Below are 25,150 nucleotides of genomic sequence, written 5' to 3'. Positions count from 1 at the left end.
CATGCATATATGTTCATGTATGTCCCCAGCTGTGTCCACTGAGAGGGCCTGGGAACGCTGAAACCCCAATAAGCAATAAGCACACTTAGCATCCAGACTTTGGTGTGTGATACAGGTTGAATATGTTCCCGCCAAATCTCATGTTGAATTGTAATCTTCAATGTTGGAGGTAGGGCCTGGTGGGAGGTGTTGGGGCAGATCCCTCATGGCTCAGTGCTGTCCTCGCGATAGTGAATGAGTACCCGGGGGATCTGATTTTTTAAAAGTGTGTGCCCCCTGCAACTCTCTTCTTGCTTCTGCTCTCACCATGTTATGCGCCTGCTCCTGCTTTGCCTTCTGCCATGAGTAAATGCTCCCTGAGGCTTCCCAAGAAGCCAAGCAGATGTCAGCGCTACAGCCTGTGGAACCAGGAGCCAATTAAACCTCTTTTCTTTATAAATTACCCAGTCTCAGGTGTTTGTTTAGAGCAATGCAAGAATAGCCTAATACAGTGTATAAATACCATTCTCCACCAAAAGGGAGCTCAGCTCCTTGTAGAATTACCTGCTTCTAATTCAGCAGTACAGGATGGGTCTTGTAGTGGAAATAGAGAAGAAGGTCCTTCCTTACTTTCTGGCACAAGATATTCAAGAGCCATCCTGTACTGCCGCCAGATTTGGCCAGAAGGTAAGAAAGGACTTAAATCTGGGATAATTTGATGATCAAAATAAATAATGATAGTACTGGATCACATCGTGAATAAAGAGGGTTCTATGAACCCATACTGATATAAAGGAATAAACTGAACGTCTGATAAGAAACAGGATATTTATATCATCTCAAAGTATTATATCTCCCTATACAGCTTAATTACTAAGGGCAAAAGTAATTTACAGCACAAAAGCCTGGCAAACATCACCTTAATCAAGTGATGTGACTTAACCCCATTAGAAATAAGGAAAATAAAATTATGTCCCACTGATAGAATGTAGTAAGACACGGCATCACTTCTATAATAGTCATGCCAAAGATATATAACCTGTATCTAATAATGAAGAAGTACTACATAACCCCAAATTGAGGTAAACTCTATAAATTAACTGGCATAATAATCTCCAAAAGCACCAAAGTCATTATATTCAAGGAAACATTAAGGAACTGTTTCTGATTTTAAAAGACCAATGCAACATAACAAGTAATTGCAACCTGAGATTCTAGACTGAATCCTTTTCCTATAAAGTACAATTAGGCCAGAACAACTGGAAGAACTTAAATGTGACCTGCAGATTAGATAGTAGCAATATACCAATGTTAACTTCCTGACTTTCGTGGACATATTGTGAATTTGTAAGAGAATGTCTTATTGTAGAACTCTTAAAGAGTTTTGAAGTAAAAAATGAAAAAGGAAAAAACTTACAGAAGGAGTTTAAGTTGTATGTAAATAATATGCACTGTAATAATTCATTATATAGCAGTCCTCCACTTACCTGCAGCTTCCCTTTCCATGGTTACAGTTACCCACAGTCAACAGCAGTCCAAAAATATTAAATGGAAAACTCCAGAAATAAACAATTCATAGGTTTTAAACTGTGTGCTGTTTTAAATAGAGTGGTGAAATCGCATCTTCTTGCTCCATTCCACCCAAGATGTGAATCGTCGCTTTGTCAAGCACATCCAGGCTATATATGCTACCTGCTCATTACTTCATAGGAAAAAATATAGCATATATAGGGCTCAGTACTATCAACAGTCTCAGGCATCCACTGGGGCTCTTGGAACTTATCCTCCACAGATAAGGGGGGAGTACTGTATAACTATTGTATAATTAACATCATGCAGTTTGTAGCAGAAGTCATGAAAAAAACACTACAAGATATATTTATTCTCTAAGAACTCTCTGCTTGCTTTTTGTTTATAATTTTCATGCTATGACATATATCAAAGAATAGAAAAACTACATTCCATAATGCAAGGTTAAGAGCAAGTAAAATCATACTACAGTAGAACAATTTACAAATCTGAAGACTCAAAGGGTGATATTATATAATCATTTATTCTGTTAGCGTCTTGTTCCCTTTTTAAAATATGACACGTAGGTTAAGTCTAAGGAAGAGGAAGATGCTTTAGGCTGTAGTATCAATATTCCCACATCATTTTTAATTATATCACTGAAGTGATTCACACGATAAAATATTTTATTTTCCTACATCCCTATCAAAAACAAATGAGGAAAGCAATTCACTTCATAGAAAATAGTGCTATTATTAAATCAATCTACAGAAATGGGAGGGAGCAAGCACATTTCTGGTGACTGACTTTAGAAATATCCGGATTCTAAAATGTGAATTTGACTGATCTTCTATTTAGTTGGTTATAGAACTATAAATGTTGCAAACTCTTAACCTGTTAAGCATGTACTCAAGTTTCCAAACAAGTTTCTAAAATACAGGTAATACTAAATGTTATAGATGATATATAGCACTCCGAACATTTCCAACACAAATCATTTACTTCATAAAATTTATTTGGAAAACAATTCACTGCCTATTTTGTATCTAATATCATATTAAGAATAACAGTTGCTTGATGTTACCATGGTTTTTATGAAAATACATACACATTTTTTTAAAAAGAATAAGATATAGTCCCTGCCTTAAAATCAGACTAGTAAGGAAGAAAAAAAGTGAAAATAGTAATTCAGTGATACATATAATAATAAAGACATGCTATGGGAACATAAAGAATAAACTGGAGCTGGTCATCTCTCCAAAGCATTCATATTCCCCTCTTAGAGAGCTTGATTTGCCAACAGTGCAGTAACAGGTAATCCTATATATCCATGATCCTGACATATCTGCCTCAGGTAAACTAGGGGAGATACTGATCAAGTTAAGCCAATCAGACTACCTCTTCAGGAAATCTGCAGAAAGCAAACAATCAGTGACACAGAGGTGAGCATCAGAGATTCAAGATCATATTTTAGGACCGGTAGACATTTTCTGTCATATTCTTACTGACAAAAAAACTAATAAAAGCCAGAATGGAGCAGGCACAGAAAAATAGAGGTGAGAAATCACGCAGCCAAGAGGAAGGAAAATAGTTTCTGTGACACCCAACTATGTTTTGTGACTGGATCTGAGAGTCTTCAGTACCATTAGTATGAGTCTCACCCTCTTTTTACTTGAATTTATCTGATTGAGTTTCTATTCCCTAAATACCTAGTCTATCCTGGAGAGGGCCCTGAAATGCTACCAAAGGAAGTAATGCCTGAGTTGAGTTTTCTCAAAGCAAGAGGCATCAGCCATTCTGGGATATTTCATAAAGAGGAGACAGCATCTTGAGGCACAATAAAGCAGAGTCCACTGAGGAGTCTCTGAGACCCTCTGATAGCTGAAGCGTGGGATTGTAAATCAAAAATAAAATTCTACGCCCCCCAACCAATAGACCCTTCCCTTGGCCCAGGGCATTCCAGAGTTAACCCAAAAAACTAGTTAAGGCCATGATGGGAAGTGGAGGTCCTAGATGACTCACTATACCCTCCTCCCTTTGAAATTCAGGCACCCAACATTAATATCAACAGGGAGACCTTAAGATTGATAGAATGGACTCTTTAAGTCTGATAAGAAGCATTTATAATCTATTCTCTTGCATGATAAAACCTTACTCTCTACAACCCCTTATCTTAACCCAGACATTCCTTTCTATTGATTCCAGGTCTTTAGATAGTAACTCTTTCAACCAACTGCTAATCAGAAAATCTTTGAATCCTATGAACTGGAGCACAGCACCCCACCCCGCAAACTTCCAGTTGTCCTACCTTTCTGGACCCAACCAATGCACATTTTAAATGTATTGATTGATGTCTTACGTCTCCCTGAAATGTATAAAACCAAGCTGTAGCCCAACCATCCTGGGCACATATTCTCAGGGTCTCCTGGGCTGTGTCATCAGCCACTTGCCACTCATATTTGGCTCCAAATAAATCTCTTCAAATATTTTAGAGTTTCACTCTTCTCATCAACAGGATAGAAGATTAAGAGAGTAAGACCAAAGAGACATCGAAATCTTGAAACGCCTTTAATATCATGGTAAAATGTTTGGATTCCACCCTTACTTGCCCTTCCACCATCCTTCTTTCCCTTCCCATTGCCCCAAGGTTATATAAACTATGGCCTTGGATCAAACTGCTGAGTTTTTCACACTTTAAAATTGTTAAAGGTGGGGGTGGGGACAAAGAAGACTATGCAATAGAGATCATATGTGGTTCCCACAAGGCCTAAAATATGTACAATCAGTCACCCACACCCCCGTTAAAGAAAAAGTTTGTCCAACTGTGTTGTAAGAAATTGAAACATTTTAAGTAGGTGAACTAAATCAAGAGGAGGATTTTTGCAAGATCACTAATAAAAGTGTAGAGGATGGATTAAAGAAGGCAGCACACTATGCATAAAATACTGGCAAAAAATAACAAAAATAAGAGGTAAATCTAAACAACAATAAGAAGAAAAAACAGAAAACTGGCACAAGCTACTGCTAAGTTCAAGGGAGAATAATGGTTTGAACTAAAGCAGTACTATCAAAATGACAGTAAAGGATCAGTTATGGAAAAAAAAATTGCTCACAGGATAGTCTCAAATGCTTAACATTGTTTCCAGACCCTTGCATGGACTGACCACTGCCTCCTAACCAGTCCTAGGCTTCCCCTTAATCTCTGGCTCTAGCTATGTAGGCTTCTAATCAGTCTCCTCCCTTATATCATCCATTTCCCATTCATCCATCCCTTTCTTAGTCAACACCACTAACTTCTGAGCTCCTTCCATCCACTACTCTGCTACCCTCAAATTTGGATCTCTCATTTACCCCATCGTTCAGTCAATAAACATTATTAAGCACATGCAATAAACATTATTGAGCACAAATAGTCTAGTAGGAATGTGCTAGACTTCAGGGTACGATGACACAGACACAGTTCCTGACCTCATGGAGCTTATATTTTATGATGACTGCTTCTAGTAAACTTGATAATTTAAGTTAGTCAAGCAGCTTAAAATTATTTAATGCAGGTATCAGAGAGTAAGAAAAAATTATCAAGTGTTATCACCCATTCCACTTTATACTTGCTTTAAAATTTTTTGCTTTTCAAATATACAAATGTATTAATAGATTTAAATTATTTTCCGAATTTTTGTCAAAATTAGAATAACTATACTTTTATGCATAGTTTTTCTTTTGATGTGAACCTCCAGATACAGGTGTGACAAAAAAGCCAATCTGCTTGTGTATTCTGATATATCTAACAAAGTCTATTACCACGTTTAGAAAGATTTTGTACACCAGACCACATTTATTAAATTGGTATTTTCCTTCCATATGTAGAAGCTACATCCCCAAACTGTAAATAGCTTGAGATTAAAAAAAAAATTCTACTTTACACTCTAATATCACCATTCTGTAGCTGGCACATAGTAGATACTCAATAAAGGTAGGTAGGAGGGATTGTATAACTTCCAATTAATGTTTCTGATCAGCATGAGACAACTGTGGTAACAAACTTAGTTGATATAATTCAATTAGAAAGCAAATAAATTTGACATTTTAGTTAGCTTGTACAGCCTTAGAGCGGGTAAACTTTTTGCCCAAAATATTTTTGAAAGATACCTCAAAATACCTCAGATTAATTTCTATTATTATTCTTAGGAGAACTGAGACCTTCATACTGGAACCCTTTACTAAAGAGGGGTCCCTAGTCAGATAAATTTAGGAACCTCTATATGTTAAACAAAATTAAATATTTAACCTAAGTCTTCATTGTGCTTTTATATGCTGACATTCATTCTATCTCCAAAAAGACATTTCCAAATTTGCTAAATCTCAAAATCTTTTTTTACTAAACACTATCAATATGGTAGGACATTAGCATTCTGAAGACAACTGTCTGGAAACATCTACTAAATTCAGTAATATTTGAAAGATAATCACAAAATGAAAAGAATACTTTTATGTTAAAAAGCTTAAATCTCTTACCTTTCTAGCTGGTGGGCCATGAGCTTTATTTACTCTGCTTCCAGGAATGCCTTATCAAGTAAGCAGCTCTAATCAAGTAAGCAGTCCTTTCTCAAGTTTCCATCTAGTATCCTTAGGGAAAAAGAGAGGCAGAAAAGAGTCAACTTATTACCATGTGGGATCTAAATTAATAGCCTCTTGTATTTCAATTCCATAAAATTTTAAAAAATGTTTTCTTAATATTTCAAAAATCCATATAAATTTTGCCTTCCATTACATGTTCTTCAATATAAAACTTAAGGTTCTCTCTCCAAATTGTCAATGCTCCAGAAGATGTTTATCCTGTAGCCTCCCGTAACTCCTGGTATATTACCACTTATTAGAGGTATTACCACCTATTAGAGGTATCAAGTTTCGAGGATGGAAGTAGGGTAATGAAACCTTGGTGAAAGTAGAAAAATGAAAGAGGAGGAGTCATAGATAACAGGTGAAATGTCAGTGCTGCATTTGAGCATCAAAATTTTTAGAGTAGAGATTAACAGTTTTTCTTGTGTCACTGCTGCACAATAAAATCCAGGGGACCCAGTCTATGCGCTTATTTGGAAAAAGCTTGACTTTTAAAAATATGTGTATCAGTTAGGATTAGATTCAGCCGTTAATGACAGAAAACTCAAAATAACAATGGCTTAAATGATTCAGAAGTTTACTTCTTTCACAAAAAAACATAGGCAATCCAGAACCATGATCACTTGGAACCAAGGGTCCTTATATTTTGTTGGTCTGACATCCTCAACATGTGGCTTCTCCTTCATGGTTTTAAAAATACTGTTCAAGTTCTAGCCATCACATCTGCTGAACCGACAGCAAGATGAGAAAAAGGAGATAAGCAATAGCCTCCCTTTAAGGAAAATTTTCAGAAATCTCACAGGAAACTTTTATTTACATTTCATGGTTTAGAACTTAGTCATATGACCATAGCTATCAGGGGGCTACGAAGTATGTCTTTTATTTCACCATATGCTTAAGAACTGGATCATCTACCAATAAGAAAAAAGAAGAGAAGGAATATTGGCAGACAATTAGTTGTTTCTGTCCTCATACTTATTTCATTCTAAAATGTAAGATGTCTGGATATCTCAGGGAGATGGCTTGGCAATCTACTAAAGAGAGTTTTCGAAAGCAGAAGTCCTGTCAGGAGCCAAAACTAACATTCATAAAGACTTCTTTAATATGTAAGGCCAATCTATAGGTGACAAAAGAAGAAAGGAAGAATATGAAGACTAGAATGACAATGTAAGAGCAAAGAAACTACCTAAATTGTTGTCGTTTGGAAAGGTAAACTCACATACTCAGTCTACAAAACTCAGAAACGACTGCTCAGAATCATTATGTAAGTAATGGTGTGGTCAAGGTGAGAATGAGTAAGAACCTGGCACAAAGCTCAGTTACCAACCGCATTAAGAAAAGGCACAATATTCAAAGAGAAAGACACTTTGCTCTACGTTATCTCAGTGCTGAGTTTCCATTACCAGGTCATATAAGTATTGGGAGATTTTCCTATTATGCAGAATGTTGGAAAGAAGGGTTGCACTTAACTTTGAATTTACTGACACTTTCAAGATTGCTTGAAACATGTTTAAATGTTTAATATGTTTAAAACACTGTTGTATCAGAAACTAGAAACTCATTTCAACGCCGGCAACAAAATTGTTTTATATACAGGCTGTTCCTTAAGGGAAAAAGGACCCAAATAGGATATTTAGCCATACAAATGTAAAATAGGGACTGCAAAAATGGAGCAGCAATTCAAAGGATAAATGGCTCTGTGGGATACTGTAAAGGACCACATCTTCTTGGTAAAGACAAATTTCTGCAAATTGTTTCTTTCAGAGAAATGTTTATTTTTTAAAGTATGGCTTTAGGTTTTCCTATTTGTATAGAGATATTTGTGTTCTTATTTCAGCAGCTGCTCACAAAAGATCAGTTGCAAAAGTAGTTGCGGTTTTTGCCATTAATAATACCCTAAAAAACTGGAAGACAAACTGGTATTGTCATTTCAAGCAAAAGGAAGTAAGACAGCCAGTTGTAACTGGCCTGTATAGCTTATATCTTAACACATGCAATGTTAAGATAATCACCCAGACTTTGAACAACATTAAAAATAACATCCTTTTTTGTAACTTGAAAGGCACAGATGTAAGGAGCCTCTCCTTTACCCCCACTACCCGACTTATTGTACAAGTATTTCTTATATAATCATGCATCACTTAAGAACAGGGATACATTCTGAGAAATGTGAAGGTAAGCCAAAACATCATTGTGCAAACTTCAGACTATGCTCACACAAACCTTGATGATATAGCCTTTTGCTCCTAGGCTACAAACCTGTACAGGATGTTACGGTAATGAATACTGTTACCATTTGTAACAGAATGGTATTTGTGTATCTAAACACAGAAACAGTACAGTAAAAATATAGTATAAAAGATTTTAGGCCGGGTGCTGTGGCTCAAACCCGTAATCCCAACACTTTAGGAGGCCGAGGATGGTGGATCACAAGGTCAGGAGTTTGAGACCAGCCTGGCTAATATGGTGAAATCCCATCTCTACTAAAAACACAAAAAATTAGCCGGGTGTGGTGGCGGACGCCTGTAGTCCCAGTTACTCAGGAGGCTGAGGCAGAGGAGAATCACTTGAACCCAGGAGGCAGAGGTTGCAGTGAGTCGAGATCACACCATTGCATTCCAGCCTGGGCAACAGAGCAAGACTCCGTCTCAAAAAAAAAAAAAAAAAAAAAAAAACCCCCACAGTACAGCTATACAAAAATATTTTCATCCTTATTCTAATAAGCTTTTTTCTATCTTAAAAATCTTTAGGCTGGGCGTGGTGACTCACATGTGTAATCCTACCACTTTGGGAAGCCGAGGTGGGAGGATCACATGAGGTCAGGAGTTCAAGACCAGCCTGACCAACAGGGAGAAACCTCATTTCTACTAAAAATACAAAATTAGGCGGGCATGGTGGCGCATGCCTGTAATCCCAGCTACTCAGCAGGCTGAGGCAGGAGAATCGCTTGAATCTGGGAGGCGATGGTTGCAGTGAGTCGAGACTGCACCATTACACTCCAGCCTAGGCAACAAGAGCGAAACTCTATCTCAAAAAACAAAACAAAACAAAATTACTTTCACTTTAAAATTATTTTGTTAAGAACTAAAACACAGACACACACATTAGCCTAGGCCTATACAGGGTGAGGATCATCAGTGTCACTGTCTTCCACCTCCACATCTTGTCCCACTAGAAGGTCTTCAGGGGCAGTAACAAACATGGAGCTGTGATCACCAATGATAACAATGCCTTCTTGAGGAATACATCCTGAAGGACCTGCCTGAGGCTGTTTTAAAATAAACTTTTTTTTTTTTTTAAAAAGTAAACGTACACTCCAAAATCATGATTAAAAAGTATATTTAAATAACATCATTGTTGATCAAGTATTATATACTGTACGTAATTGTGCAATTTTTTTCCTTAAGACAAATGCTATACTTTCATACAACTGGTAGCACAATAGGTTTGTTTACGCCATCACCACTATAAATATGAGTAATGTGTTATACTATATCATGATGGCTACCACATCTTATATGTGGTCTGCTGACTCAAAATGTTGTTATGCAGCAAAATGTTGTTATGGCTGTATTTAGATATCACTAACCTGCGGGCAGAATCTCTGCTGAAAGGTGCAAACACTGCTAATGGCAAATTTCCTGGTAAGAGCCAAATATTGTGCCAAGAAACAGGGCCTAAAAGGTAGGCATTAGTATGAGAAAAAAATTAATCCTCTCTTGGGCATGGACTCAAAAGAGTGTAACAGATGCAGTGGCAATCCTGGGTGGTGGAGAGAAGTTGGCTTCCGTCCTTGTGGGAGGACAGGAGGTAGGCAGGAGGGGGACAGTCTTTCAAGGAGGCATTATGGGATATAGACAAAGTGGGGAATGTTTTACTAAAGGTATACACTAAGGCTTTCCAAGGGATATGTGAGCAAGACAAGTTTTAAGAAAATCAACTTCTGTATCTTCATCTTCCCTTTGTTTGCTTTCCCAAAGATGATCTGTCTGCTTTCCCAGAGTCCTCATTCTCCCACTTTTCACAAGAAATCCATACCTATCCCCATCCCAAATCTTATTAGAATGAGTTGCCCTAGGTCGTAGAAGCTTCCATGGAACAAAACAAATGGACAATTTAAAATAAGTGTGCCTTAAAACCTCCATTAATCAAGGCACCATTAACCCTCAAGCTTCTGGCTTTCCCTGTCTTACAAATATTTCTATTAAAGGCAAAGCATGGCTTTAAGAATCGGTGTTCTGCCTTGTGTTTAGGAATCCAGATATACTTTACTGTATAGTGTAATGACAGAAAGAATAACAATTTTCATTTAATGATTACCTCTTCCATTGTGGAAATACCATACAAAAATGCACTGTCCAGAGAGGGAGTTCCGAATGAAGAAATCAGTAAAAAATTTTGAAAAATTAAATGTATATTTGCTACAAACAAGTGATAGAGTCATTAATAAAGTATTTTAAAACGTTAAAATACATTGGATTCAAATAAAATTATGTTGGAGAAGTTGAAAGAAAATAATTTAATAAGAAAAAGGGACACTGAAAACTTCTGTTAGATGAGTTAATTCAAGCTGGTTTTTTAAAACCAATGACAGCATCAAATCACCATGGTATTTAGGTACTTATAAAAGTGGTGTATCTGGAAAAAACAGAAATTATATTTTTTCAACAATTTCAATGATGAAAAATTGTAGGAATCAACTTCGAAATGTGCAAGGGTACAGAATTTATCAAGTTCCTTTACAGGAGTATATAAGCATACTAGGCAGAATGGCCCTCCAAAGACATCCATACCCTAATCCCTGGAACCTGTTAATAGGTTACTTTCCACCACAAAAGGAATTCTGCAGATGTAAAAAGACTACACACATCCTTGCTGGGCGTGGTGGCTCACACTTGTAATCCCAGCACTTTGGAAGGCCGAGGAAGGAGGATCACCTGAGGTCAGGAGTTCGAGACCAGCCTGGCCAACACAGTGAAATCCTGTCTCTACTAAAAATACAAAAATCAGCCAGGCATGGTGGCGGGTGCCTGTAATCCCAGCAACTCGGGAGGCTGAGGCAGGAAAATCACTTTAACCAGGGAGGCGGAGGTTGCAGTGAGCCGAGATCACGCCATTGCACTCCAGCCTGGGTGACAGAGCAAGACTCTGTCTCAAAAAAAAAAAAAAAAAAAAAGATTACAGATCCAAATAAGACAGATTCCTGGGTTACCCGGAATCTAATCAAGAGACCTCAAGAGCAGAGAACTTTCTCCACCTGGAGTCAGAGATTCAGCCAGAAAAAGAAGTCAGACAGGTTAGAAGCATGAGAAGGATTTGACCTGCCATTACTAGAGGAGGCCACATGGAAAGCACTTCAGCTCCCGGGAGAAAAGACCAGGCCTTGGCTCATAGCCAGGAAAGAAAGATGGACGAAAAGAAAGACCTACTGAATTCAGCAAACCACCCAAAGTAACTTGGAAGTGGATTCTTCCCTAGAGACTCCAAAAAGGAATGCAGTTCTGCCAACACACTGATCTTGGCTTTGTAAGACCCTAAGCTGAGGATTCAGTTGAGTTCTCCTGGACTTCTGACCTACAAAAATTGTGAGACAATAAATCTTTGGTGGTAATGTATGAGGCAGGAACAGAAAATACAATAAGAAGAGTTGTAAGGTACCAGGAAGATGGACTTGTGCCCCACGACTTCAAGAGCAGCACTACCTTATAGACACAGGGTATTTTTTTTTCTACTTTTGCAAAATTTTATATAAAACGTTTTCATAAAACAGCATTTGTATAAAAATTCACACGAAATTTCTAAAGGGCATACAATTTCCAGCAATGTCCTGGGTTTCTGTTAAATTCAGTTTTCTAAAGATGCACTGAAATCAATGATTAAAATGCAGACATTATGCAATATTTCATTGTCTTTGGTAAAACTATTCTCATTATTTTGTCTCCTCACAGTATTAACTGATATCTACTCTGTGCTAGATCTGCTATTACTAGGATGTCAGAAAAACATTAAGGCTGGATCTATAAGAGGCAAGTATTTCCAAACAGTAGTAATAGGCCCTTGGCCCCCATTCCCACTTCATGTATCTATGCAGTCTATCTACAGAGCCAGGCAGGGTGAGAGCTCACAACGACCACTCAGGAGTCTTGAGATCCCCTCTCGATTGGGAAGCAAATGTCTGGGGGGAACACTGGAAACTGAGGCCATCTCTACAGGAACCCAAGTGGCCACGCTGTGGTGTGGTCAGGCCAGTGACTCTTACCAATTAAACAGCCAATGAGTTTACCACTAAGTAGATCCTATTTATTGGTTGATGATTGCTGCTGATGAGGCCCCTTCCCACAAACATAAAAAAACAAAGGGAAGATTTGGGGCCAACACTGCAGGGGGAGGGGCATGCTGGCACAAATGACAGTAGACATGACTTTATTCCCTGTCAGACATCTGTTATCATGGGGCGGGCACGGTGGCTCACGCCTGTAATCCCAGCACTTTGGGAGGCCAAGGTGGGTGGATCACGAGATCAGGAGTTTAAGACCAGACTGGCCAAGATGGTAAAACCCCTTCTCTACTAAAAATAGAAAAATTAGCTGAGCGTGGTGGCAAGTGCCTGTAATCCCACCTACTCAAAGGCTGAGGCAGACAACTTCTTGAATCCAGGAGGCCAAGGTGGCAGTGAGCCGAGATCACACCACTGCACTCCAGCCTGGGCGACAGAGCGAGACTCCGTCTCAACAAAAAAAAAAAAAAAAAAAAAAAAAAAAAAAAAAATTGTCATCACGTAGGCACAGCCAAGGTGAACTGAAGCAGGATACGAACACTCGGTACATTCATGACTATCTTCATACATTTTTTAAATGATCCTAGAGATCACCTTGGGAATAGCAATGTGGTCATGATAACAAACTTATATCAAAAAGTTTGAAAACCTGTAGCCATGACCTAGTAGGACTTCATTTGCCTCTCAAGACTAAAGTATTTTGAATTCAGGAATTTTTTTTTTTTTTTTTTGAGACAGGGTTTTGCTGTCACCCAGGCTGAAGTGCAGTGGCACAAACATGGCTCACTGCAACCTTGATCTCCTAGGCTGAAGTGATCCTCCCACCTCAACTTCCTGAGTAGGTGGGACCACAGGTGCACATGCCACCATGCCCAGCTAATTTTTTTTTTTTTTGGAAAGACCAGGTCTCACAATGTTGCCCAGGCTGGTCTTGAATTCCTGGAGCTCAAACTCTTATTTTAAATTATCCATGGATAATTTTTAAATGGATATTTTAAATGGATAATTTAAATAAGAGTGCCTTAAAGCTTCCAGATCCTAGGGCAAGAAGCAAACGTCTGGTGGGAACATTGGAAACTGAGGCCATCTTTACAGGAACCCAAGTGGATATTTTAAATGGGTAATTTAAAATAAGAGTACCTGGCCGGGTGCAGTGGCTCACGCCTGTAATCCCAGCACTTTGGGAGGCCGAGATGGGCGGATCACGAGGTCAGGAGATTGAGACCATCCTGGCTAACATGGTGAAACCCCGTCTCTACTAAAAACACACACACAAAAAAATTAGCTGGGCGTGGTGGTGGGCGCCTGTAGTCCCAGCTACTGGGGAGGCTGAGGCAGGAGAATGGCCTGAACCCGGGAGGCGGAGCTTGCAGTGAGCCGAGATGGCGCCACGGCACTCCAGCCTGGGCAACAGAGACCCTGTCTCTAAAAATGAAATAAAATAAGACTATGGGTTACGTACTATACCCATGAAAACAATGACAAGTTCACCTCTTTCTTCTGTTTTCAAAGTATGTCAAAATTCAAGTAAGTGATATTCAACTTTGTGGCCAAAAACTGATAGTGCAGTTATAATTGTATAATTGGCAGAGACTTCAAAACAACTTTAGGACTGTAGTATATTAATCATAATCTCAATTCCACTATGGGGAAGGAGAAATGAAAGGTTTCACTGGAATGTTTATAATGGGATTGGTGGAGTAGAAGAAAAGGAGAGCTGGGGCGGGGAGCAGCCTGTAATCCCAGCACTTTGCGACACTGAGATGGGAAGATTGCTTGAGCCTGAGAGTTTGAGACTAGCCTGGGCAACAGCAAGACCCCATTTCTACAAAAATTTAAAAACTAGCTGAGTGTGGTGGCATGCAAGTGCGGTACCAGCTATTTGGGAGGCTGAGGTAGGAAGATCTCTCGAACCCAAGAGGTGGAGGCCGCAGTGAGACTTATTCGCATCACTGTACTCCAACCTGGATGACGGAGTAAGACTGTCTCAAAAATACAAAGATAATTGGATTTTATGAAAATCATAGTATCATAATTTTATCATCTCAAAAGAAGGATACGCTATACTGCACGAATTTGATACAGGAAAAGTCTGAGACGGGGTACACACGGAACAAAAAAAATGAGACATTCTCTCAAATGAATTTATGAAAATTCTAAGGTGGTATGTTCCTTCACAAATTATAAATTCCTAGGGAAAAACAACTTTGTTGCCAAATCTACCAAATAGATGGCTGCTGTACTGCTTTCAAGCTACAGCACAAGCATGCCTGGAGGGCTAGGCTAGATTATTTCTGAATGAACTTCAATAATAATTCCCACAACATATCCTGAGTCTCATTAAGTTCTTGACACTGTATTAAGTATTGCATATATATTACAAGAACGCTCATGGCAAGACTATGAGTTAAATTATTCTCCTTAAAGAGAAGGAAACTGAGGCAGAGAGAGGTTATATAATTCACCCACGGTAACAGTTAGTAACTGGCAGACCCATGACAATCTGGCTTTTAATAACTATCCTAAAATACTGAGTACATACTTACTATGTGCCAGAGACAAAACTCAAGTCAATTTGCCTATCATATACTCATATATACTTTTATTCCAAGTGTTTCCTATATGGTAATGAATTTGTCATTATAAATCTTAATCATAATGACACATTCATAAGACAGAACTCCTATGAAATGTATAGCTCAGAAAGTAACTCTTTCTTTTTTTTGTTTTTTGAGACAGAGTCTCCCTCTGTTGCCCAGGCTAGAGTGCACTGGCGCGATCTTGGCTCACTGCAACCTCTGCCTCCCAGGTTCAAGCAATTCTCCTGCCTCAGTCTCCCGAGTAGCTGAGATTACAGGCACCCGCCATCACTCCCACCTAATTTTTGTATTTTTAGTAGAGATGGGGTTTTCTCATATTTGCCAGGCTGGTCTTGAACTCCTGACCTCAGGTTATCCACCCACCTCGGCCTCCCAAAATGCTGGGATTATAGGCGTGAGCCACCACGCCCAGCCCAGAAATTAACTCTTATAAACTAGCATTAAAATATTCAATGTACAAACCACATAAAACTGCATGAAAACTAAGAATTAAAATGTCAGAAAATATGAAATACACAATATTTGTCGCATCACATAGATCACTGGTAGATAAATAACTATAGTACGATATGGCCTACTAAATAATTTTAAAACTGCTAAATAATACAACTTATTCCCAGCAATAATTCCCAATTAGGTAATCATACTTTATTAATCATAACTCCAAAGTTCACAAAATTATGGCAAAGCAAACACATTCATGCTCTGCTGACAGTGTAAACTTGCTCAAGTCTTTGGGGAGGCAAAAATTTGGCAACTGCAGAAACATTTGTATCTTTTGACTAGTAATTCATTTGAGATTAGTATCCTACAGAAACAATTCATAAAAGAAAAAGATAAATGCACAGAGATGTTCAATTCAATGTCAAAATAGGCATAAACTGAAAACTATTATTTTCCTGTCAGACATTTAGTACAAATTTAATACTTATTTTTCAACTATCAAGTAACAAATATCATAAAGGTTATACAACATGGAAAAATATAATGCTATAAAAGTAAAATAAAAATAAAAGTAAAATAAAAACTTATTTGATATAATTCTGTAAAAACTGTAATATATATGCACAAACTAGAAGAAAACAAAAATAATGAACACAATTATGTTAGTATCGCAAAACAAGTTGATACATAAAAAAAAATTGTTCCGACACACGTTTAATAAATAAAAGCAAACATACTAGCCCAAACAGTAAAATTAGAAAAACCAAAGCTATAAAATTGGAACAAAGCTAAAAAATTGGAATGACAAAGGTTTCAGTTCTGCTAGCAAACTAAAGAATATTTAGGGAATATATTTATAAATTTATGGTCAATATTATAGATAAAAATACTATATATTACAAAAGTAACCAAAGTCCATATGGTTATTTTGCCAATTACAATTCTTTCTCCCTGTCTTTCCCTACCAATCTTGTTGAGAATCTCTACGGTAATAAGCCACTACTACTGTTGGAAGTATTTTCTATTCCTTGGGTAGAAAGGCAAAAAAGTGGCTGAGAACCACTATCTTTGTTAAGATACAGAATGCAAATATGGGTGAACAGGCAAAGCCCCCAAAACATTTTATTTACATCTCTTCTTTACTGTCAATGTCAAAATGCCAAGGAAAAAAACCATCAATAAACATACTTCAAAGTGAAAATGAAGATGGGTGTGGTGGCTCATGCCTGTAGTAATTCCAATACTTTGGGAGGCCGAGGCGGGTTCGAGACCAACCTTGCCAACATGGTGAAACCCCATTTCTACTAAAAATACAAAATTAGCCAGGCGTGGTGGCGGGCACCTGTAATCCCAGCTACTCAGGAGGCAGAGGCAGGAGAATCACTTGAACCCAGGAGGCGGAGGTTACAATGAGCTGAGAGCAGCACTGCACTCCAGCCTAGGTGACATAGCGACTCCATCTCAAAAAAAAAAAAAAGTGAAAATGAATACACTAGTTTCAAGGTTGCCAACAATAATTGAAAACATATATATAATGAATACATATTTATTTATAATCATATAATATGTAACATTAAATACACCTGTAGCATAAAATAATGTATAAAAATAGGCCAGATGCAGTGGCTCATGCCTGTAATCCCTCAAAAGTGAAAATGAATACACCAGTTTCAAGGTTGTCAGCAAGGTTGTCAAAAAGTCTCAACAAATTGAAAAGACGTATATAAGGAATACATATTTATTTATAATTTTATAATATGTAACATTAAATATATTTATAAGATAAAAATAGTGTGTAAAAACAGGCCTGGTGTGGTGGCTCACGCCTGTAATCCCAACACTTTGAGAGGCCAAGGTGGGTGGATCACCAGAGGCCAGGAATTCAAGATCAGCCTGGCCAACATGGTGAAACCCCATCTCTACTAAAAATACAAAAATTAGCAGGGCATGGTGGTGTACCCCTAGGAATAGCACCCCTAGCTATTCTGGAGGCTCAGACAGGAGAACTTCTTGAATCTGGGAGGTGGAGATTGCAGTGAGCCAAGATTGCACCACTGCACTCCAGTGTGGGAGACAGAGGGAGACTCTGTCTCAAAAATAAAATAAAATAAAATACACTTACTGATGGCCTTAAAGATCCACAAATTTCCTTGATTTTCTATGAAACGATCTTACACCTTACTATATAACCTTTTAACCTTGAGAAACGTAACAAAGGAAATAAAATGTTCCGTGGGGTTTTCCTTCAAACATAAATAGGTGATTACTATCCTACTACTTCAACATTAAAACTTACATAAAGAGAACATGCAGCATTTTAGACAAGTTCTTGGCCTTGAGGAATTGGTGTGAGTATAAGATAAACACAAATACTAAAGTCCAGATTACAACAATACCAAGTGAGTTTTTTGTTTTTGTTTTGTTTTGAGATGCAGTTGCACTCTGTTGCCCAGGCTAGAATGCAGTGGCACGATCTCGGCTCACTGCAACCTCCTGCTCCTGGGTTCAAGAGATTCTCCTGCCTCAGCCTCCCCAGTAGCTGGGATTGGAGGCACCCACCAACGTGGTTTCACCGTGTTGGCTAGGCTGGTCTTGAACTCCTGACCTCAGTTGATCTGCCTACCTCAGCTTCCCAAAGTGCTGGGATTACAGGCGTAAGCCACCACATACTGCCTAAGGTGGGATTTTTTTAGGGTACATTTTAATTATACAAAATAACCCAACAAGTGCTATATGCATTGACTTTTATAAAAATCAGTTGAATATTAATTATTGTTATTCACTGAATTTTAAACAAGAGGTTCTGGTGAAAATCTGGTTTTAATAAGGGAGACTTCAACTACTTTATCTTCTCCAACGACATTTTAGTAAGAATAAAAACGATAAAGAAATGCCTACCTATAGACATATTTCATATTGGAAGGAAGAGCTTGAAGACAAAATAAGTAGAAACAGCACACATTGGTGAGACTGTTTACCTGATCTAACATGATCTAACAATTTACCAGACAAGAATGTATGTATCATTAAAACCCAAGTTTTCCAAAATACAAAAAGTTGGGTAGAAAAAATGTACATTATTCTTTGAAGAGTTAACGCTACCTATAGATAGATGTTTGATGTATGGAATATTTTTCAACCATACTCACAGAGCTTTCAGATCCTGAATACCAATAAAGAGTACCTCCACCCCCATTATTTGTTAAAATGCTGACAACCATTTCTACTATTTATTTATTTGAGACGGAATCTCGCTGTCACCCAGGCTGGAGTGCAGTGGAGCGATCTCGGCTCACTGCAACCTCCGGCTCACTGCAACCTCCGCCTCCCGGGTTCAAGGGATTCTCCCGCCTCAGCCTCCTGAGTAGCTGGGACTACAGGCGCCACCATGCCCGGCTAGTTTTTTGCACTTTTAGTAGAGACGGGGTTTCACAGTGTTAGCTAGGAAGGTCTCCTCACCTCGTGATCCCCCCGCCTCGGCCTCCCAAAGTGCTGGGATTACAGGCATGAGCCACCGCGCGCGCCCAGCCTCTATTATCTCAGCTTAAAAATAAAAAACAACGCCAAAGAAAAAAGTGCAGGAATTCCTGGGTTACATATTTAACTAATAATAATATAGTGCCCCAAATACGAAATAAACATTCGGATAAAGTATTTTAAAAAGGATTTTCAGGAAATGCACCCGGAGCTACAGAAGGTATTATATACCCTACACACACACACAAAAGGTCCCTGAAAGCTCCTTCCTTACTGACAATTAAAATACATAACATCTAAGTTCTAAATTTCCACGATATTACATTTTAAATCATTTCTTAAAACTTAATGGCAGTAGCATTCTCTCAAAGCAAGATTAAACGTCTTGGAAAGGCAACATACACATCACGGCAAATTTGGAAGATTCTCAGAAATTCTTTTACACATCACGGTAAATCTGGAAGATTCCTAGAAATTATTTTACAAAGACGAGGATTCTTAACTATTACGCAACTACTGACGGCCTTAAAGATCCATGAACTTTCTTAATCTGCAGAGGGTATCTATTTTTAAAACGTATTTTACAAGGATGTTCCTATCATTTTGAAACAAAGTTTTTACGGTGGATTCCTCGAGTAAGAAAAAAAATGAATACATGATAAAACTGTTTCTGTGTTTGCACTTCAGGGCACTTAAACCTGTAGGTGTTACTTTTTAAAAAGCTTTTATAAAGCTTTACCTTCATAATTTTGATTCATGAGACCAAAGCTATATGGCTATTTAAAGATTAGAACGGCTGTTACTGACAATGATAACGCCAGTGGTCATGTTTCTTCAAATAGGACAAAAAGTGTGCTCAAAGGAAGTCAGTTTTTGTTCTGATTTTAAATGTATATCGTAAATGCATGCATTGTGACGTCTCCATAATTTAAAACCTCTAAGAAATTTAAACTTTCACATTATAATTTAGGGATTAGTCAATCCCTTAGTACCAGTTAAATAATAGCCAGGAAAGCATTAGAAAACCTGAAGGTACATGTAAAGAAATGCTTTACATCACTACTTAAAATAGGTGTTGAATTTTAAGAGAAACATTTCTTTCAGTAAAATTTCTGATGCCTGAGGTCCATCAGGAATAATCTCTTTTACTACATGATATTCACAGTAGTTTTGCTCTTGGCCTCACCAGTTTTAAGACTCTCCATTAAGGAAAGCCAATTTTATACTACCTAGGGGCACAAAAATAGTCCCCAGCTCCTCCTCTCTTTTTCCTCCTAGGTTCGGTTAAACGAGCGAACATGGAAAACACGTACACACACTCCCTTTCGGCCCTGGTTCCTAGGGCATGATGAAAAGCAAATTATTTCTTTACATAAGGTCTGCTGTCCACCCAAAGAGATTAAAAAAAAAACAGGGGAAAATACCAGAATCACTCTGCACCCACACCTAAGCCCCGCCCCACCGGGAAAAAGTGGGGGGTAGCGGGACTGAGAGGGTGGCGGAAAGGACGGAAAAGGCCGAGACTTGCAGCTCCCAGGTTCTCCACACCATTCTTTCCTTCAGGCTGCACCGCAGCCAGGGACCCTGATTCTATTTTCAGCCGCGCCTCCCGATCCTCCTCCCCGCCACCATCACAAATACACGGTCCTCAATCGCTTGAACACTGGGTGGGGAGACTAGAGTGGGCCCTCTCCCCGCCCAACCCAAGGACTGTGGGTGGGAGAGGTCTCCCTGCGGACACGGCTGACTCGACGCGCGCCCCGAGGACCTCTGAACTGACCCAAGCAGGGGGAAGATAAATCGGAGGGAGGGGTCTAAGAGGAGCCGTTATTCCTTTTTCCTCTGCCTTAGGAAAGCGCGCGAGAGGGAGGGGCCGGAACAACGAACGCTGGTTACCTAACGGTCCGGCCCAGCCAGTCAGGCTCGCAAAGCCCACACCGCGCGGGCCGCTAAGGTGGCATCACAGCCACAATCGCCCCAAGGGCTAAGAAGCACGTCAGGAGCACCCGAGGTGATGGGAAACGGGGGGTGGGGACTGTGCTGAGCGACGTCGCCATGTTAGCACCTTCTTTCTCCGTATCCCTACAGTCTCCAGCCCTGCTGACCTCTGCCCATCATTACTCACCTTTCCAGGTCACTAGTTCATGATCCTTTCGGTCACTCGCGAGCCCCGAGCACAGCCGTGTTTACAAACCACCCCTGGACGAAAAGGCTGAACGGCACTTTAAAGGCCACGGGCTCCCACAGGCTTCCGTCCTCTCTCGCGAGATCGGACTGACAACCCTCCTCCCCCCCCGACCCGCCCCGCTCCCGGCATCCCCCCCTTCCTTCTCGCGCCCCTCCCCTCCATGCTCACGCCCCGTCTTGCCTTCCTTCTGAGGGAGAGCCTCCGAGTCAGGTGATTCCGTCAGGCTTAAGGAGAAGAAGGCGGGTCTTCGGCAGGGCGGGTAGAGGGGACGGGCACCAAAGAGCACTCGGGCGCTCGTGATTGGGCAAGGAGCCCGAAGGGCGGGAAGCAGTTCTGGAGGGGGCGGGACCAGAGGGCCCAAGGAGCGTTACCTCTGTAAACCCAAGGCTGTGGAAGGCTGTGATTGGCTGTCGGCTGGAGGAGGGGGCGGGTGCAGGCGGCGGAGGAGGGGTAGGCAGGGTGTTGGCGGTGTGAAGCGAGGATGGTGAGCTCCAGAAAGGCTGGTAGGGGGAAGCAGGATGGGTCCTCCGAGCCCAGCCCCAGGAGCCGGGTGTCTCCGTTGCCGTCGCTTCCCAGCACTAGGTAGGGAGGTGGGTAAAGGTAGGCTGCATTCCTCAGCCTACCCCTGGCTCCCCGGGAGTCTGAGACGGGGAGCTTCGGGTTAGGTGAGGTTTGCGGGAGGCAGAGTTTGCTGGTAATTCCCCATCCCTACCCTCCAATAAACCTCACACAACTTAAAGATTTTAATATTAACTGTAGGGATGTTGGTTATTCAATAAATAGGCACAAGTTGAAAAGTATGATCAGAGGCCTCTGAAAATTTACTCAATAAAAGATTTTCAGTCTTTTATTTTTCCATTTATTAAATACTGATTTCTAGTCTGTAACAAAATTATGAACTAGTTTATATATTAACATAAAATACACTCTCAAAGTTGTTGAAAGGTTTTAGGGGATATTATAAGAGATAATATCTGGCATAAAGTGAAATTGTAATGGCATTGACATTTTCACAGGTAGGTCTCTGGACTGCATACATGTATATAAGCCAACTCAGTCCTCTTTTAAAACTAATTTTAGTTAAAAAACATTAAGCCAAATTATTAACACTTTCCTACTTAAAATGAAAGTGTTGTCCCCATATAGTAACAGTAATGTTGTAGTAGTGTCATTGTAGTGTAACACTAACTATGTCAGCAAAACCTCACAGTTCAGATTACTCATGATGGAAATGGTGGACAAAATGTTTGATTGACATCACAGTTGTTAGGTCTAGAAAACATTGATTAAAATGATGCTTCTCTCTCCATCTCCCAAAACAACTAATGTGAGAAAAAGAATTAGAAATGTTACGACATTTCAAAAGAAGTTTGGGTCAATTAGAATAGATTTTTTAAAAAATTATTTTTCCATTCATGTGTATTAAAATTTGAAATTATTTTTTTCAGTATTCAATTGGGCAGTAGCTTTGGTTTTAAATTTCTCATTTCTACTTCTCTGGTCTGTTGTCAAGCAGTTAAATTATCTACATGATGCATTCGAGGAACACATTTTGAAGAAAGTCTTTCAGTTCTTTTTAGACAAGAGAAGAACTAGTGATATGAACAGTACTCTGATCTGTTTTGATAATTCAGTTTCAGCTAATTTTCTAAAGAGAAGGTATACCTAAAGTGAGAAAAAAAAATAAACAAGATAGGGGGCGGGAAACAGGTGGAAACTATGCCAGTCTATTATATATGCATTTTGGCAGCCTGGCGTTTAACAAAGGGTCTCACTTTATCCACATATTTCTAGTTCCACAGCAGTTTGTTTACTATAGTTTTTCTACAAGTGGGGAAGACATTCAGCATTGTCAAAATGAATGTAGTTACCATATTCAGGTCTGATTCCGTGAACTTGTCTCACTACTTATTCATATCCTCATAAAATGCCATCATTTTCCATTTTTGTTCTCACTTCTGCATTCCTCAGTATCCCCAAGGGTCCTAAAATTCTTTAGTCTTCTCTTTGCAAATGCAGGAAACTTACTGTAGACCTCTTCTTTACCTGTCTTGTTCCATAATGCACCTACCCAAAACTTAGTTCTAAGAGAATTAGTGAGAGTCTAGTGAATCCCCTTTAAGAACCCAGCATGACTGCTAAATAAAACTAATATTCCTTAGATACAAAATGAGGCTATTTGAAGAAAATGCATTTCTGTTATGGAAGTGTTAATAACTAAATATCATAAGAATCAATGATGGTCTCTAAACACCCTCAAAATCTTCCAAATGCCACATAAATGTGGTATTTCCACCTTAGTATGATAGGGCTGTTGATCCATAATCTGTTAAAACTGCTCACGAAAATTCTAAAACTAGTGTGTGTGTGTGTATATATATATATATGTTCTCATGCTGCAAATAAAGATATACCCGAAACTGGGTAATTTATAAAGGAAGGAGGTTTAATTGATTCACAGTTCAGCATGGCTGGGGAGGCTTCAGGAAACTCACAATCATGGCGGAAGGGGAAGCAAAGATATCCTTCACATGGCGGCAGCAAAAAGAATGAGTGCCCAGCAAACGGAGAAGTACCTTATAAAACCATCAGATCTCTGAGAACTAACTCACTATCATGAGAATAGGATGGGGAAACCACCCCCATGATTCAATTGTCTCCACCTGGTCCCTCCCATGACGTGGGGATTATGGGAACTACAATGCAAGATGAGATTTGGGGTGGGGACCCAGCCAAACCATCTCTCTCTCCATCTTCCCTTTCAGCTTCCCCTCCTTCTCTCTCTCGCTAATAATTTACAGAACACAGTTTCTGTTTGTCTGCAGCTAACCAAAACATAGAAGACTACAGGCACCCCTTATGTCTGCTTGGTACAACTAATCCTAGGCTTAGGGAAAGAGCCTGTACATTTTCATGATATTCTCAGGATACAGCCTAGTACAGTGGATTAGCTGGGATTTTATCAGTGGAATCAAGGTGGGGGGGGTGTGTGTGTGATGTGAAAGGGGTGGGGGACACAGGACATGATTACCCCACTGATACCTGAGATGAAATAGGATAATGTGGGCCCAGACATTGTACAGACATTTTGGTAGCTTCTATCTCATGGCAGATCTTTTCCTCTGCCAGTTCAGGGTCTTCCTGCACATTGCTGAAACGGCCTATATTAAAGTTACCTCTCAGCACTTGTCCTCATCATGGAAATTCTAAGTGCAGGGATGTCTACCCTCCAACCCAAATCTTGGGTTTCCCAAAATAATTTATAATTATTGGGGTGTGGAATTATGGGGAAAAAAGTCGTTTATCTTCACATCATACCAGTTGGCTTATACTAGCTTCAACAAAACCAGTCCAGAGAGAGGGAGAATGGAATTTAAGGGCCTTGTTTTTTTTCTTGATGCTAATGCCACCTCTCTGATCTGACTCACCAGAAAGAGGGATTGCCATCATTATATTCTGCTCTTTTTTTTTTTTTTTTTTTTTTGAGACGGAGTCTCGCTCTGTCGCCCAGGCTGGAGTGCAGTGGCGCGATCTCAGCTCACTGCAAGCTCCGCCTCCCGGGTTCACGCCATTCTCCTGCCTCAGCCTCCCGAGTAGCTGGGACTACAGGCGCTGCCACCACGCCCGGCTAGTTTTTTGTATTTTTAGTAGAGACGGGGTTTCACCGTGTTAGCCAGAATGGTCTCGATCTCCTGACCTCGTGATCCGCCAGCCTCGGCCTCCCAAAGTGCTGGGATTACAGGCGTGAGCCACCGCGCCCGGCTATTCTGCTCTTTATACAATATTGTTGTTAATAAAAATAGTACCACTCCTACCTTTCATGGCTTCCCATAAATGACCCCTCTGTGTTATTTCAATTTATCACCTTTATTGTGTCTTCCCTTGTTCCTTACTCGGTCTGAAATGCATAGGTCATCTTGTTGAACAGTGTGCTTGTTTGCTGTCTGCCTAGAGCCACTTTGACCTTCCATCATCTCTTCTTCCCAGTGCACAACCCTGATAACCCTCACTGCTCTTTACATCAGTTTGTATTAACAAGCTTCCCAAAATTGCTGG

General features: G+C 39.7%; 1 protein-coding gene across 3 annotated transcripts in view; it reads right to left on the bottom strand.

Moving 5' to 3' along the window:
- ATF2 (activating transcription factor 2) overlaps positions 1 to 21,185 on the bottom strand; it is a 90,535-nt gene extending 69,350 nt beyond the window's left edge. For 2 of the 3 annotated variants that reach the window (XR_007718278.1, XM_050751773.1), the window contains exons 1-2: positions 21,032 to 21,177; positions 6,004 to 6,114 (exon numbers count right to left, since the gene is read on the bottom strand). The gene's annotated coding sequence lies outside the window, so the exon portion shown is untranslated. Of the gene's footprint in view, positions 1 to 6,003; positions 6,115 to 21,031 lie in introns of all 3 variants that reach the window. The other variant, XM_050751772.1, reaches the window with a different exon arrangement.
- Between the last annotated feature and the right edge of the window lie 3,965 nt (positions 21,186 to 25,150).

The sequence above is a fragment of the Macaca thibetana genome, chromosome 12 (assembly GCF_024542745.1).
Source record: "Macaca thibetana thibetana isolate TM-01 chromosome 12, ASM2454274v1, whole genome shotgun sequence".
Taxonomy (NCBI): Eukaryota; Metazoa; Chordata; class Mammalia; order Primates; family Cercopithecidae; genus Macaca; species Macaca thibetana.
The sequence above is the reverse complement of the archived record's forward strand: the minus strand, read 5'-3'. Positions and strand labels throughout refer to the sequence as shown.